The following is a 15,159-nucleotide window of genomic DNA, read 5'->3' as shown; positions in this document are numbered from 1 at the left end:
TACCTCTACCATCCATATATCTATCCAAACTTCTCTTTAACATTGAAATTGAGCACTTCCCCCTCATGTTCTCCTTAAACTACCCATCTTTCACCTTTAACTCATGACCTCCAGTTGTAGTCCCACCCAACCTCAGTGGAAAAAAGCCTGCTTGTGTTTACCCTATCTATACCCCTCATAATTTTGTATATCTTATTGGAAGACCATGATCTGTGCGTCATAGGAAGTCGTTCTTACCTGTGGCCATCAAACTTTACAACTCCTCCCTCGGAGTGTCAGACACCTTGAGCCAATAGGCTGGTCCTGGACTTATTTTTTTCACTTGGCACGATTAACTTAGTATTATTTAATTATTTATGGTTTTATATTGCTATATTTCTTCACTATTCTTGGTGGTGCAGCTGTAACGAAACCCAATTTCCCTCGGGATCAATAAAGTATGTCTGTCTGGAAATAACGTCTCCACCTCTCTGACAATCAACACTGGCGCCTCACAGGGATGTGTGCTTGCCCACTGCTCCACTCTCTCTACACCCATGACTGTGTGGCTTGTCATAGCTCAAATGCCATCTATAAACTTACTGATAATATAACCACTGTTGTTAGAGTTCCAGATGGTGATGAATGGGTGTACAGGAGCGAGATATACCAGTTAGTTGAGTAGTGTCGCAGCAACAACTTTGCACTCTTCGTTAGCAAGACCAAAGAGCTGATTGTGGACTTCAGAATGGGTAAGGGTCATGGAGGGATCAGAATTGAAGAGAGTGAGCAATTTCAAGTTCCTGGGTGTCAATATCTCTGAGGACCTAACCTGGATGCATCACATTGAAGCTGCTATAAAGAAGTTTGAGGAGATTTGGGTTTGTCAACTACAGCTCTTGAAAACTTCTACAAATGTACCATGGAGAGCATTCTGACTGGCTGCATCACCGCCTGGTATGGGGTGGGGTAGGGGAGGGCATGGAAGGCCACTGCACAGGATCGAGGGAAGTTGCAGAAACTTGTAAAATTAGTCACCTCTGTGGTATCCAAGACATCTTCAAGGAGTGATGCCTTAGGAAGGCAGTGTCCAGCATTGAGAATCCTCACCACCACCCTCCTCTCGTTGTTACTGTCAGGAAGGAGGTGCAGAAGCCTAAAGGCACACACTCAGCAATTCAGGAACAGCTTCTTCCTCTCTGCCATCTGATTTCTAAATTAACATTGAACCCATGAACACTACCTCACTGCTTTTTACTTCTTTTTTTTATACTGCTTATTTTCACTTAACTATTTAATAGGCACATATATACATTGTAATTCAGTAGTTTTTCTCTGTATTTTATTGTACTGCAGTTGTAAAGTTAACAAATTCTACGACATATGCCAATGATATTAAACCTGATTCTGATTCCGATTCTCTATCAAATCTCCCCTCAACCTTCACCTTCACTGCAGGGTTCTTTTAAAGCTTCCAGTGCTGTTGGAGGAAAAAAGCCCCAGCCTCTTCGGCTTTCCAGTCCTGGTAACATATTCATGAGCCCATCCACACTGCAGTTCCACTAACATCACAAATCAGGCAGTGCAAGAGTCAATTTCCTCTTACATAATACGACCTTTTGAAATAACCTAATGTGATGAGGACAACCACCATGATTAAGATGCAAAGTTGCACAATATATGTACAGTACTTGGAATCATTTTCTGTCTTTAAAGCAGAATCAAAAGCTCATGGTGGGATTCACAGCTCAGGAACCTCTGGAACTTTAAATCCAAACCAAGGCACCTTCTGTTGACCCAGTTCATGCCATCGAGATGATGATGGTGTCTGTCGATATTAATATGGAAATTGCTTAATTAATTGTGGGAAGAGATAGCTAACTGATTATGAATGTCTCCCTTGCCGGATAAGTTGTTTAGTCTGTTTTAACAGTAATAATACACCCTCAAACTCGCTGTAAGCCTTGCAAATTTGTCAGAATTTTTGTAGTAATTGTTTCACCTCAGACGGTTGAGGTATTTTTTTGCCAGTGGGAGCAGGGGCGTATTGCTGTTTGTTGCTGCTTACGGGCAGGAGGGAGAGGAGCTGGGGATATTTTGGGGTTGTTATGTTTATCTGTCATTCATTCTTTGGGGCACTTCTCTGTTATCGTGGATGTTCGCAAAGAAAAAGCATTTCAGGATGTATATTGTATATATTTCTCTGACATTAAATTGGACCTTTGAACCTTTGAAATTTGGTATGGGCCCCCAAATCCTAAGAACTTTCTACAGGACCACAATTGAGAGCATCCTGACTGGCTGCATCACTGCCTGGTATAGGAACCGTACCTCCCTTAATCGCAAGATTCTGCGAAGAGTGGGGCAAAGAGCCCAGTGCATCTGTAGTTGTAAACTTCCCATGATTCAGGACATTTACAAAGACAGGTGTGTAAAAAGGGCCCATAGGATCATCGGGGATCACTCCAGCTACTACCATCTAGGAAGAAGTACCACAGCAAAAAAGCCAAGACCAACAGGCTCCGGGACAGCTTCTTCCACCAGGCCACCAGGCTGATTAACTCACGCTGATTTGAGTATATTCTATGTTACATTGACTGTTCTTATTTATTATAAATTACTGTGATTGTGCTTGGCACATTTAGACAGAGACGTAACGTAAAGATTCTTACTCCTCATGTATGTGAAGGATGTAAGAAATAAAGTCAATTCAATTCACCAAAACCACCCAGAAGGTGAGGGCTGGAACTTGCAGGAGGGTTTTGGCAATGACACTCAGTGGTTCTGGGTCAAAATGGGAATATCGCCTCTTGCTTTGATCCTGTGCCTAGTGTGCTGTGGACTTCAGTTCCTTGTGCTGCGTTGCCAGGTATCGTGGTAAGGTGTAGAAGAAACAGACTGGTGCTTCTGGTGGCAGTGATGTTGGTGTTATCAAGCCACATGATGGAAAAATGGAAAAGCTTCGAGTGGTGTGTTCTTCAATGTTGTGCATAGATTTTGTTTTCCAAAGAAATGTAATAAAGAAGTGCAACATGTGTGCAAGCTAAGAGTGAAAGCTGTCACCACAATATTGGCTCCAATACTTTAAACAGAGTGCAGTATGGAAATGAAACAGACAGTGCCAGAGTTGTTCAGCAGTCTAAGCAGCACTTCACTTTTATTTCAGTGTAGATATGATAAATGAATGAAGCTGAATCTGAATTTACACAGAGGAACAGTGAAAATCCCAGGCATTCATACAGGTTATTTCAATCATCAGTATATTGAGGTGGCAGAAGGGAAAAGCAACGACAGACAGGAAAATATAGTGCTACTGTTACAGAAAAGGGGCTGTGCAGGAAGATTGGGAGCTCAGAATTGATTGGATATCTTCAAAGTTTCAAAGCACAAAGTAAATTTATTATCAAAGAACAAATATGTCACTATACACTCTGCTGAGTTTCATTTTCCTGCAAGCATTCACTGTAGGACAAAGAAATACAAAAGAATCCATATAGAAGTGCACACAAAGGCGGACAAAGTGTAAAGAGGACAAGCTGTGCAAGTAGAAAAATAATAATAATGATTATAATTGAAGGCCTAAAGTTTCAATGGATTTGATAAAAGTAGTTATAAAAAATACCCACAACTGGAAAAGTACCAGCAGTGATAATATTCATAATTATTGGTATAAAAATTAACTTGCCTTCATCCATACCTATTAATACATATCAACAATTTTCTTAAAAATCCTGAAAAAGTGCCATCATTTTTGACAAAAGGTAAAGATTCAAAGATTGAAGGTATATTTATTATCGAAGTATGTAAGCAGTATACAGCCCTGAAACTCGTCTTCCTTACAGACAGCTACAAAACAAAGAAACACCATGGAACCAGTTCAAAGAAAGTATCAAGCACACAATGCTCAGAAAAAAGAACAAATTGCACAAACCACAAAATACCAGTGAAAAACACAGACTATAAAACATCAAACCATATTCGTCAAAACAATTTAGGTATGTTTAGATTAGTTCACTTCACTTCAGTTTAGCACTGTGGCATTTGTTGACAGCAGTCCACCCAGATCAAAAACGTACAAAATGTCAATTAAAAAAGGAAGGAACCAGAAACCATGAACTGCAGAGTCCAAGCCACAAACCGTGTTGACTAAACCTTGTCCAACACCCAAGACTCTGGCACTATCCTGTCGCAGCAGCTAGCAAGAAGGAGAGAGAGACTGCTCAAATGCAGACAGATGGCACTGAATACCCACTCACCTTCCGCCCATGGACTTCAATTTTGCTCGGTGCTTTCCTCGGCAAGATTGGCAAGAAATGAAATCGATCACGGGCTCACGCCTGTCTCCAAGCTTCCAGGCCTCCGGGCAGCACACTCCGCTCTCTGAACTCCCTTGGAGTCAGGAAAGCACCAGATTGCTCAATCGGTCATAAAACACACCATTGAAATGCTACCTTCTTGTGACAGTGCTCCTTGTAGATGTGCTCAATGGTGGCCCTTTTCCTATGATGGACTGGGCTGTATCCACTATTCTTGCAGACTTTTCCGTGCTTGTGCATTGGTGTTTCTATAGAAGACCATGATACCACCTGTCAGTATACTCTCCACTTTTATGAATTGCTGGCGATCTTTCATGATGTATCCTTTTTTCTCTTTCTTTCTGTACTCACTTGGCCTCGTGTCTCCAGCCAGCCACATCTATTGTGAGCTGCAGAGCAGAAGGCCTATGCAACAGCATAGTTGATGGGCGGACTAGTCTGATTCTCATACAGCCTGCCAACAAGCCTAATTTCCTGATTCCGGTGCAGAATCCTCAGATGTTGCACTTGTTTCAAATTGCCAGCCTCCCAGAATATCCAGGGAGTTGGGTCATGGGATACTGCTCTGTGAGGGGCCACTGGTGGCGATACAGAAAAAGAAAGGGCTGAAAATACTCAGCAGGTCAATCAGCATCTGTGGGGGGAGAAATTAAGTGTTTCTCCTATAATAATTAATTTAAATTCAAGTAATTGAATAAATCTGGAATCAAAAGCATTTGGCTCATTAAAATGTCTCAGAGATGAGCATGTGCTTCCCTTACTTGTAGTGGGCTAGGCACAATATGTTCTACAGATGCTAGAAATCCAGAGCAACAAACCCCACATGCTGGAGGAACTCATCAGGTCAGGCAGCATCTATGGGGAAGAACAAAGAATCGATGTTTCAGGCTGACTCCAGTTCTGATGAAGGGGCTCGGCCCAAAACGTCCACTACTTCTTCCTCATCCTGACCTGCTGAGTTCCTCCAGCATTTCGTATGTGTTTCCAGAGTGACCTAAGTATGACTTAAGACCTATGAATAAGCTTGCTACCAGCCTGGTCGGTGATACCTATGTCTCAGGAATATATAATTTCAAAAAAAAATTAAAGATTCCTTCCACTTTGGCCATTCTCTCTTCCCCTCCCTTCCATCAGGCAGAAGATACAAAATCTTGAAAATATGCACTACCAGACTCTGGGACAGCTTCTAAGACTCCTGTATGATATTGATATTAGTTTATGATTGCTGCATGCATTGAGAAACACACTATTCCATAAGACAAAAGAGCAAAAGTCGACCATTCAGCCCATCGAGTCTGCTCCGCTATTTCATCATGAGCTGATCCAATCTCCCCTTTAGTCCTATTCCTCCGCCTTCTCACCATAACCTTTGATGTCCTGACAACTCAGATACCTATCAGTCTCTGCCTTAAATACACCCAATGCCTTGGCCTCCACTGCTGCCCGTGGCAACAAATTCCATAGATTCACTACCCTCTGGCTAAAAAAATTTTTTCGCATCTCTGTTCTGAATGGGCGCCCTGCAATCCTCGAGTCATGTCCTCTCGTACTAGACTCCCCCACCATGGGAAACAACTTTGCCACATCCTCTCTGTCCATGCCTTTCAACATTCGAAATGTTTCTATGAGGTCCCCCCTCAATCTTCTAAACTCCAAGGAGTACAGTCCAAGAGCGGTCAAACGTTCCTCATATGTTAACCCTCTCATTCCCAGAATCATTCTAGTGAATCTTCTCTGAATTTTTAAAAGATATTCTTCCATATCTTTTCATTATACAATGCATTGAGCTGGAGTAAGGTAAAACAATAATGATTCAGAATAAAGTGTAAAAGCTACCAAGAAATGAAGTGCAGGCGAATGATAAAGTGCAAGATCATAAGAGGCCATTTGTGAGGGCAAGAATCCAACTGACTGTACCAGAGTCTGATTATATTGAGATAGAATCTGTCCCTAAACCTGATGGTATGCGCTTTCAGATTGTTGTATCTTCTCCCCAGCGGGACTAGGGAAAGAGAGAAGGTGGTCTGGCTGGTACAGTCTATGAGAAAGGTGAGCTCTTGACCTCTCAATTTACCTTGTTACGGCCCCGGTACATTACTTGTCTGTACTTCAACTCTAATTGCGACCCCAACACTATTTTCTCCATTTCATTATTGTGTTTCCCTTTGTATGATCTTGAACTGCTTATCTTTTGAAATTATTTCTAAGAAATGACAGGCAGAACTAAATTTTCACTGTATCCCAGGACATGATATAGTAATAAACCAACAGCCAATTACCAAAATGACCAGGTGATATAATTAGTATATTAATTGAGAACTTAGTGCTTGTCAAAATGATGGGTATTTCTGGCAATCTTCTTGCAGCTAACATTTAAACTTTTGCCTTGTGATCTTTTCTGCCCAGCATGGGAACAGTGTGTTTTAATCATTTTAATAGGATCTGAAAAAGGCCATCGCAGAGGCCATTCTAACAAGGCACTTTCTCAGTACTGCCCTACATAGTCACACCATCTTTTTGTGCAGAAGTCTCTGGAGAAACACTTGAACTGAGAAACCTTCCGACTCTGAGGTCTGATAACCAGAAACCTAATAATTTGGAATGAGAAGGTTCAAATGGTTTTGGTTTGGGACAGTAAATAACAGCGCATTGCAGTCCTCTTAATCACCTCGTGCTCTTTACTGTCTAACTTTAGCTCTGCTTTGATCCAGCATCTTTTTGAGGTCTGCGAGGATAAACATATCCTTTTACTGTGACTCATATGTAATCTTTTTATCCTTTTAATTCCTGGAATGTCAACATTTCAAAATATCATTACAAGGTTGAAGCTTATTTGGCAGTCTTGGGGGATAATAACAGTTTCCATTTATATATTGGCATCAAAGGAGGAAACAACCCAAGGCATCTGACAGGACTTAGTTCAAGTTCAAGTTTATTGTCATTCAACCATACATATGTATATATATACCACCAAACAAGTCCATTTTCCTCTGGTCCAAGGTGCACAACACAGTCCATATACTGTAACTCACACACATGACACATAAAGCAATATTGTCACAAATAAATGATCAAATAAAAGACAGTGTGAGGGACTATGATATGTTGTAATGCAGATTGTGGTCTTTCTTGGGTGCCTTGCTAGTGCTTGCTTGGTGGGTGGAGGGTGCTGATGCTCTTTTGCTGAAATAAGTTGTGGGGAGAAGGTTGATGCTTTGCTGTTGCTTATGTGTGTGAGGTGGAACTAGGGGGCTTTGGAGTTCCAACATTTTTACTGTCACTCATTCTTTGGGGCACTCTTCTGTTTTTGTGGGTGTCTGTAAAGAACAAGAATTTCAGGCTGTATATTATATACATTCTCTGATATTAAATGGACTATTGACTATTGATAATTGTGTGTGGCATCCGTCGGTCTCGAGAGACCATGGATCTGCGCCTGGAGTTTCCAGGGTGCAGGCAAGGGCAGGATTGTATGGGAGACCGGCAGTTGCCCAAGCTGCAGGCCTTCCCCTCTCCACGCCACCGATGTTGTCCAAGGGAAGGGCACTAGGACCCAAGCAGCTTGGCACCGATGTCATCGCAGAGCAATGTGTTGTTCAGTGCCTTGCTCAAGGACACAAACACGCTGCCTCAGCTGAGGCTCGAACCAGTGACCTTCAGGTTACTAGTCTGATGCCTTGCCCACTGGGCCACGCATCAACACCACACATACGATACAAATTAAAAAGTAAACAGTTTAACGATACTGGTGTTTCATACATGATGAGAGCTAGGTGGCGGCAGGGATTTCCGTAGTCTTATGGGCTGGGGGAAGAAGCTATTACTCACCCCAACAGTTCTTGTCCGAATGCTACAGTACCTCCTGCCTGATGGTACGAGGTCAAAGAGATTATTGGACAGATGGGAGGGATCACTGACAACATTAATGTTTTGAACTACCTAAATGTCAACTAACTCCTTCAGGGAAAAACATTAGATACATTGATTATTGGTATTGGAATGTGGATGAAAGTCATACTTCAGCAGAAATGGAGGTAATCTGATAAATAAATATCCTGAAGATTTCATGATTGCTCTTGGGATTTGGAAAGAGGAAACTAATATTTTCACCTCAAGAGTCTAAATAAATGACTTCTTAGTTTAAACGGTTGTGTGGTTAAGAGAATTTAGAACGATACAGTTCTATGAATGCATTGGGGACAGACAGTAGAGTTTGGCATTGAGGTAAATGCTGGCTGGAATCTGGTTGAATGTCAAGAAGAACGTAGAGCTAAGAGATGATAAGCTCTTGGTGGATGTTTTAGAGGGCTGCCTTTCATTTGGTTAACCTTTTGTCTATTGTACTTACAGGGAGTGAAACAGAGTGCAGCACCCTGACGCCAACCAGTTAATGGACTTAAGCTAAACAACCAATGGGTATTTGCTTTCAATCAGTGTTTTGTGAAAATCAGCATTAAGGAAAGTGAATGGCATGATGATATGCGTTTGCTTTGAGTAAGGCACACCATGAGTGCATCATTAGGCAAAGCACATAACTTCAGCTGCAATCATGAGCATTTACTTCTAATAAAATGTCTGCCTTGACGTACAAATGCATGCTGCTACTGCTTTTTATTGCAGGGAAACACAATTGCATTCTACTCCAACACTTGACTGGGCAATTCCATTTGTGAAGCACTCTACCATCCAACATGATTTCCATGATGTCATTTCCTGTTCTTGTCTCCTTTTGGAATGTTGTCCTGTTATTTGCATACCCAGAAGAACCACGTTTTATCAATTATACCCTCATACCACAATATAGATCCTGTGCTTTACCACCTCTCCTTCAGAACCATCAATCTCATCCCCCACAACTGACATTTTCAATTGGCCCAGATCACAAACCTCCCCAGATAATTCCTCACCTTTACAATTTGGATAAAATGCACCATGTTACCAATATCAGTTCAATAGCACATCCAGTAGATTCCAGTGCACGTTCTGTCAAATGTGAAAGATGGCCAATAGCAAACAGTTCATAGGCTTAGAAAATCCATTTCTGTTGCAGGTCATCGTGGGTCAAAAAAAACAACACCTGCAACTCCAGAGCCTACCACAACTCTTGCAACAACAACAACAACAGCAACAGCAACACTGGCTCGAAGAGGTATGTTTTCTTTCAGGATGAAAGCAGCAGGCTTTCTCTTGTTCTGTCTGAGAACCACCTTGTGCTGAAGTGAAGTCATGAGGCACAAGCCTACCTCACAGGATACCTGTGCAACCTCCGGACAGAACGGTAGGTTAGGTCTCAGATGTGCTGTGAGGCTGGAGAGAGAGAGGGGCATCTCTGGTGCAGGAATTTAATATGACGTTGTGAAGCCAAACGACACAACAAAAATAAACTGGGTACAACGGATTCGGATTAATTGAACCTTCAGTTAATCGGGGCAGTGCTTATTTGGGACAAGGAACAAAAACTCACTGAGAAAGTAACCACGATTCCCTTAATTTATTTGGGACACTATACTGCGTAACTGGGACGGGAGACAGTTGCTGAACAGTTTCTAACTAGCGTCAGTCTTATGCACCCGTGTAGCCATTAGACTCTACATCATGCTTAGAGCAAACAGTTTTTAAAGAGGGTCATTTGTGTGTGCTTGTGTTATGTTATCCATCTGGGCTGATGGGTACCACTAATTCAAAAAACAATGGTTTTGAATTGCAAGTGTTAACCTTTTACAGGCATTACAGTTTGTCACGGATAGTTGGCGAGAGATAAGCAGTAAGACAACAGAGAACCGTTTTGCTCACTGCGGTTTCAAGCATTCAGGCTTGGAGATGCCAGAAGCAGCAGGGAGTGAAAATGAAATGAATTCACTACTTCAACAAGCTAGGAACTATGAAGAAATTGAAGGTATCAACATCATCTTGACGATTACAATGAAAGTGAAGATTTGGAGGACGCAGTCATCAAAAGCGCCAATATGAAAACGAGGAGAGTGGTGTAGATGACACATCTGAATTTGAGCTAGTGACTACAGAGGATGCCAGGAAACTAAGTTTATTGTTGGATTATGACACTACTTCATTCAAGAAGACAATGAAGCGCCCTTATTCACAAAAAATAGGATTAAATATATAGGTGCTCCGAAGATAAAATTATTGGTTATCTGGGGAAAGAAGTAAATATACATATTAATGCTATTATGAACTCAGTGGAGCATGTGGGGATCTTCCGATATCCAGGCATCCTTTCTTTCTTTCTTTTTACTTTTTTTTATATAGGGATATGTTAGGGGGGAGGGGTTAAGGGGAGGGGGAAGAGTTAATAATTTTTTTTCTTTCTGTAACCTATTTGAAAATTCAATTAAAATTTTTTTTAAAAAGAAGACAATGAAGACAGTGTATTATCTACACTAAGTGTCTACACTGATTTTATTTGTTTACTGTCAATCAAAAGATTTTGCCAGCATACACTGGAAGAATTTCTCCATTCATAACTATTAGGAACTAATACACAGTTTTATAGTATTGTAGAAGTATTGGTGGTGTGCTAATTTATATAATAAATTCATATAAATACTTAATTTGTTACTCGGTTAAATGGTAGCTTGTCTTTTTTTTAACTATTTTAAACTTTTTAACTATTTCCATCAAACTTCAACTAATTTGGCAGCCACTTAATTAGACCAAAATGTACTAATCACAATGTGTCCCAATTAACCAGAATCCACTGCATTTAGATTTCACAAGAATAGGCCATATTCAGAACAGAATATGTTGATTTGTACTCTTCCTCCTGTAACTGGGTTTGTGGCATGTCAGTCAATATCCTGCCCAATAATCCTGAACTCTATATCAAATATTGGGTAGGAAGTGGAATCTGAGGAAAAGTGGCTTTGTTTATGATCTTATGGCTCCATCAGATGGACCAGGGAAATGTTCAGTTGTATGAATTCATGTACTTCTTGATTCCATAGTAAGGAAGGTAAATGCAATGTTAACATTCATTTTGAGAGGACTAGAATATAAAAGTAAGAGTGTATTGCTGAGTATTTTTTAAGGCATTGGTCAGACCGTACTTGGAGTATTGTGTGCAGTTTTGGCCCCCTTATCTAAGAAAGGATAGGCCTGCATTGGAGAGGGTCCAGAGGAGCTTTCATTCCTGGGAATGAAAGTTAAAGTATAGAAAGCATTTGATGGCTCTGGGCCTGTAGTCACTGGAGTTTAGATGAATAGGTTGGGGGGGGGGGGGAACGATCTCATTGAAATCTATCAAATATTGAAAAGCCTAGATAGAGTGGATGTGGGGAAGATGTTTCCAATAGTGGAAGAGTCTAGGACCAGAGGGAACAGCCTTAGAACTGAAGGATGTTCCTTTAGAACAGAGATAAGGTGGAATTTCTTTAGCCAGGAGGTGGTGATTCTGGGGAATTCATTACCACAGACGGCTGTAGAGCCCAAGTCATTGTGTACACTTAAAGCAGAGTTTGATAAGATTTTGATTAGGAAGGGCATCAAAAGTTATGGGGAGAAGGTAGGAGAATGGGGTTGAGAGGGATAATAGATCAACCATGATGGAACGGTGGAGCAGACTCAATGGGTCAAATGTCTTCTGGTCCTATAGTCTTATAAGGGAAAAGTTAAAGGCAAATTCAACATTTCTAATCTGATCTGAGTTGTTTGATGAGGTAATGGAGAGTCTAGCTGAGGTGGAAATTTTATAAATAGATTTTTATAAGTTTGTCAGCAAAATTGACAGACTTGGTCTAAAAAGGCAGCTATATGCAAGATCCAAAATGGGCTTCAGAACAGGAAATAGTCTTGGGTAAGCAATTGCTTAACAGGCTAGAGGAACTTTTACAGCAGTACTCCACAGGAGTTGGTGCCGGGGCCAATGCTTCTAACATAAATTAGTTTTGGCCTCAAGTGTGTAAGGTATCATTTTAAAATCCACAAGTAGCAGAAAGTGAGTGAAGAAGATCGTGATCGACTTCAAGAATACAGAGACAGTCTGGTGGGATGGGGGTATACTTCACTACTTGGCAGGGAGGATTTTGTAGTGGGAGAGAAGAAACAGGGGAGCTAGGGTGCAATGCGCACAAAGGAACTTATATGGAAAGATTGAATAGGTTAGGATTTTATTCCTTAGAAAGTAGAAGGTTGAGAGGAGATTTAATAGAGGTATACAACATTATGAGGGGTATAGAGAGGGTAAACGCAAGTAGGCTTTTTCCACTGAGGTTGGGTGGGACTACAACAAGAGGTCATGGGTTGAGGGTGAAAGATGAAAAGTTTAAGAGGAAACTGCTTCACTCAGAGCATCATGAGGGTGTGGAATGAGCTGCCAGCACAAGTGGGACATGCAAGCTCGATTTTAACGTTAAAGTGAAGTTTGTATAGGTACATGGGTGGTAGGAGTATGGAGGCTGGGAAATTATGGAGCATTGTCAAAATAATAAAAATTTAATTATTTGGGGTGGTAGAAGCAAATTCAATCACGCTTTCAAAAAGGAGTTAGATGAAAAGGAGGAAGAAAATGCAGAGCTACAAAGCAAGCATAAATGGAATTGTTTTTGTGGAGGGATGTCCTAGACTTGACATGTTGAATCATCTTCTCCTGTTCTTTGGAAATTCAATGAAAAGACAGATGGAAAACATGATAAAGTCACAAGTGAGGCAGGAGGACACGACGTTGATTAATATCTTAATGAAGTTGTTAAGCCTGTTCAAAATAAATTATAATTAAAAATAGATTGCAAATTTCTGCAGATGTGCTATGGAGAACATTTTAACTCGCTGCATCACTGTCTTGTATGATGGGGGGGTGGGGGGATGCCACCACACTGGATCAAAATAAGCTGCAGAAAGTTGTAAACTCAGTCAGCTCCATCACAGACACTAACCTCCCCCGGATCCAGGACATCTTGGAGGAGCAATGCCTCAATAAGGTGGCATCCATCATTAAGGAGCCCGTCACCCAGGACATGCCCTCTTCTCATTGCTACAATCAGGGAGGAGGTACAGGAGCCTGAAGACACACAATCAACAGTTTAGAAACAGCTTCTTTCCCTCTGCCATCCGATTTATGAATGGACATTGAACCCATGAACGTGACCTCACGACTTTTAAAATTTTTATTTGTTTGCATTACTTATTTTATATAACTTTTATATATATATATATATACTGTTATTCAAGGTTTTAATTACTATGTATTGCAATGTACTGTCACATAACAACATATGCTGGTGATATTAATCCCAATTCTGATCCTGAGCATGTTACCTACACAGGTCATCTTTTAAATTGCTGTTATATTTGAATCCAGTACTGAAGGTTTTGCTCTTGAAAGGATACAGAGACTAACAGGATGTAGAGAAGATGGCGATACCATTGCGATGAAGCTCTTCTACTTTTTTTTAATTGAACCTGTGAAACTTTGGCATGGCAACACTTGTGTTATGTAGCGGGTCTCAAGAGGTGCATAAGTTTAAGATCGTCACTAAGAGAAAGGAAAATCTTGGGCAGAGGGGTAAAAAATCTTTGCAAGTAGTTGACTGGAAATGCCGTTAGAAAAATAGAAGGATAAAAAGTGGGTGAGAGGACAGTCAAGGGAGCGGAAATAAAGTGACTATTTCTTCAGAGATTGGGCAGAGGTAGATGGGCTGAATGGCTTCTTTTACAACAATACTACTACAGTTTCTATGATAAGTAAATCTGTCACTTTCAGAAAACAACCCCGACCTCTCTCTGAACTCAGGAAGTGAAAAGTGTATGTGCAGCCGAGAAAGATGTTTAAATAAATATTGCATATTTGTTCTTTGAGTTCAGCTAGGGGTCTGTTTATGTTGTCAAGCAATCTGAGAATGTTGCCAGTTCGGAGAGGCGGTTAACAATGATTCCTCCGAACTTGCTCTGATTCTCCATATCCTATTCTCCAGCTTTGTGACATCTGATCTCAGGCTGCTAAAAAAAACTGTCTACAGATTAGTTATTGGATAATATGCACCTTTCATCTTCCATTCTACTCAGGAGTGAAATACAATTGTACCATGATATGAGAGGAGACAGGCTGGGTTTCTGCATAACAGAAGAGTGCATTATGTCCTAGAGTGAGGCAGAATCCGGTTAAAAGAGAAGGAGAATGGGCTTATGTTCCCTGGGGTTCAAGGGAATGGAGGCATCTTCTGGCACATTAGCTTTCATAATTCAAAGTATTGAATATAGCAGTTGGGATGTTATGTTGAAGTTGTAAAAGATTTTGGTGAGGCCAAATATTATGTGCAGTTCTGGTCACCTACCTGTAGGAAAATATATCAATAAGATTTAAAGGGTACAAAGAAAATTTACAAGGATGTTGCTGGCACTTGAGGGCCTTAGTTATAACATAAGGTTAAATTAATTGGGATTTTTTCCCCCTGTGTTGTTGGAAAATAGGGGGAGATTTGATACAGGTATACAAAATTATGAGGGGCATAGGTAAGGTAAATGCAAGCAGGCTTTTTCTTCCATTGAAGATGGGTGAGACTAGAACTAGAGATCATAGGTAAAGGGTGAAAGGTGAAAATTTTAAGGGGACTCTGAGGGGGAATTTCTTCACTCGGAGAGTGGTGTGAGTGTAAAATGCGCAGCCAGTGAAAGTCGTGGATTTGGGTTTGATTGCAACGTTTAAGATAATTTGCATAAGTACATGGACGGTAGGGGTATGGAGGACTATAGTCCAATTGCTGGTTGATGGGATTTGGCAGAATTACATTTCAACACAGACTAGGTGCGGTGAAGGGCCTGGTTTCTAAGCTGTAGTGATATATGAATCTATGATCTCATTTCAAGTAGGCTTGGCACAGTAATGCTGGGAGGGTAAATACAGGGCAGATAC

The sequence above is a fragment of the Hypanus sabinus genome, chromosome 25 (assembly GCF_030144855.1).
Source record: "Hypanus sabinus isolate sHypSab1 chromosome 25, sHypSab1.hap1, whole genome shotgun sequence".
Lineage (NCBI taxonomy): Eukaryota > Metazoa > Chordata > Chondrichthyes > Myliobatiformes > Dasyatidae > Hypanus > Hypanus sabinus.
Note: the sequence above shows the minus strand (reverse complement) of the source record.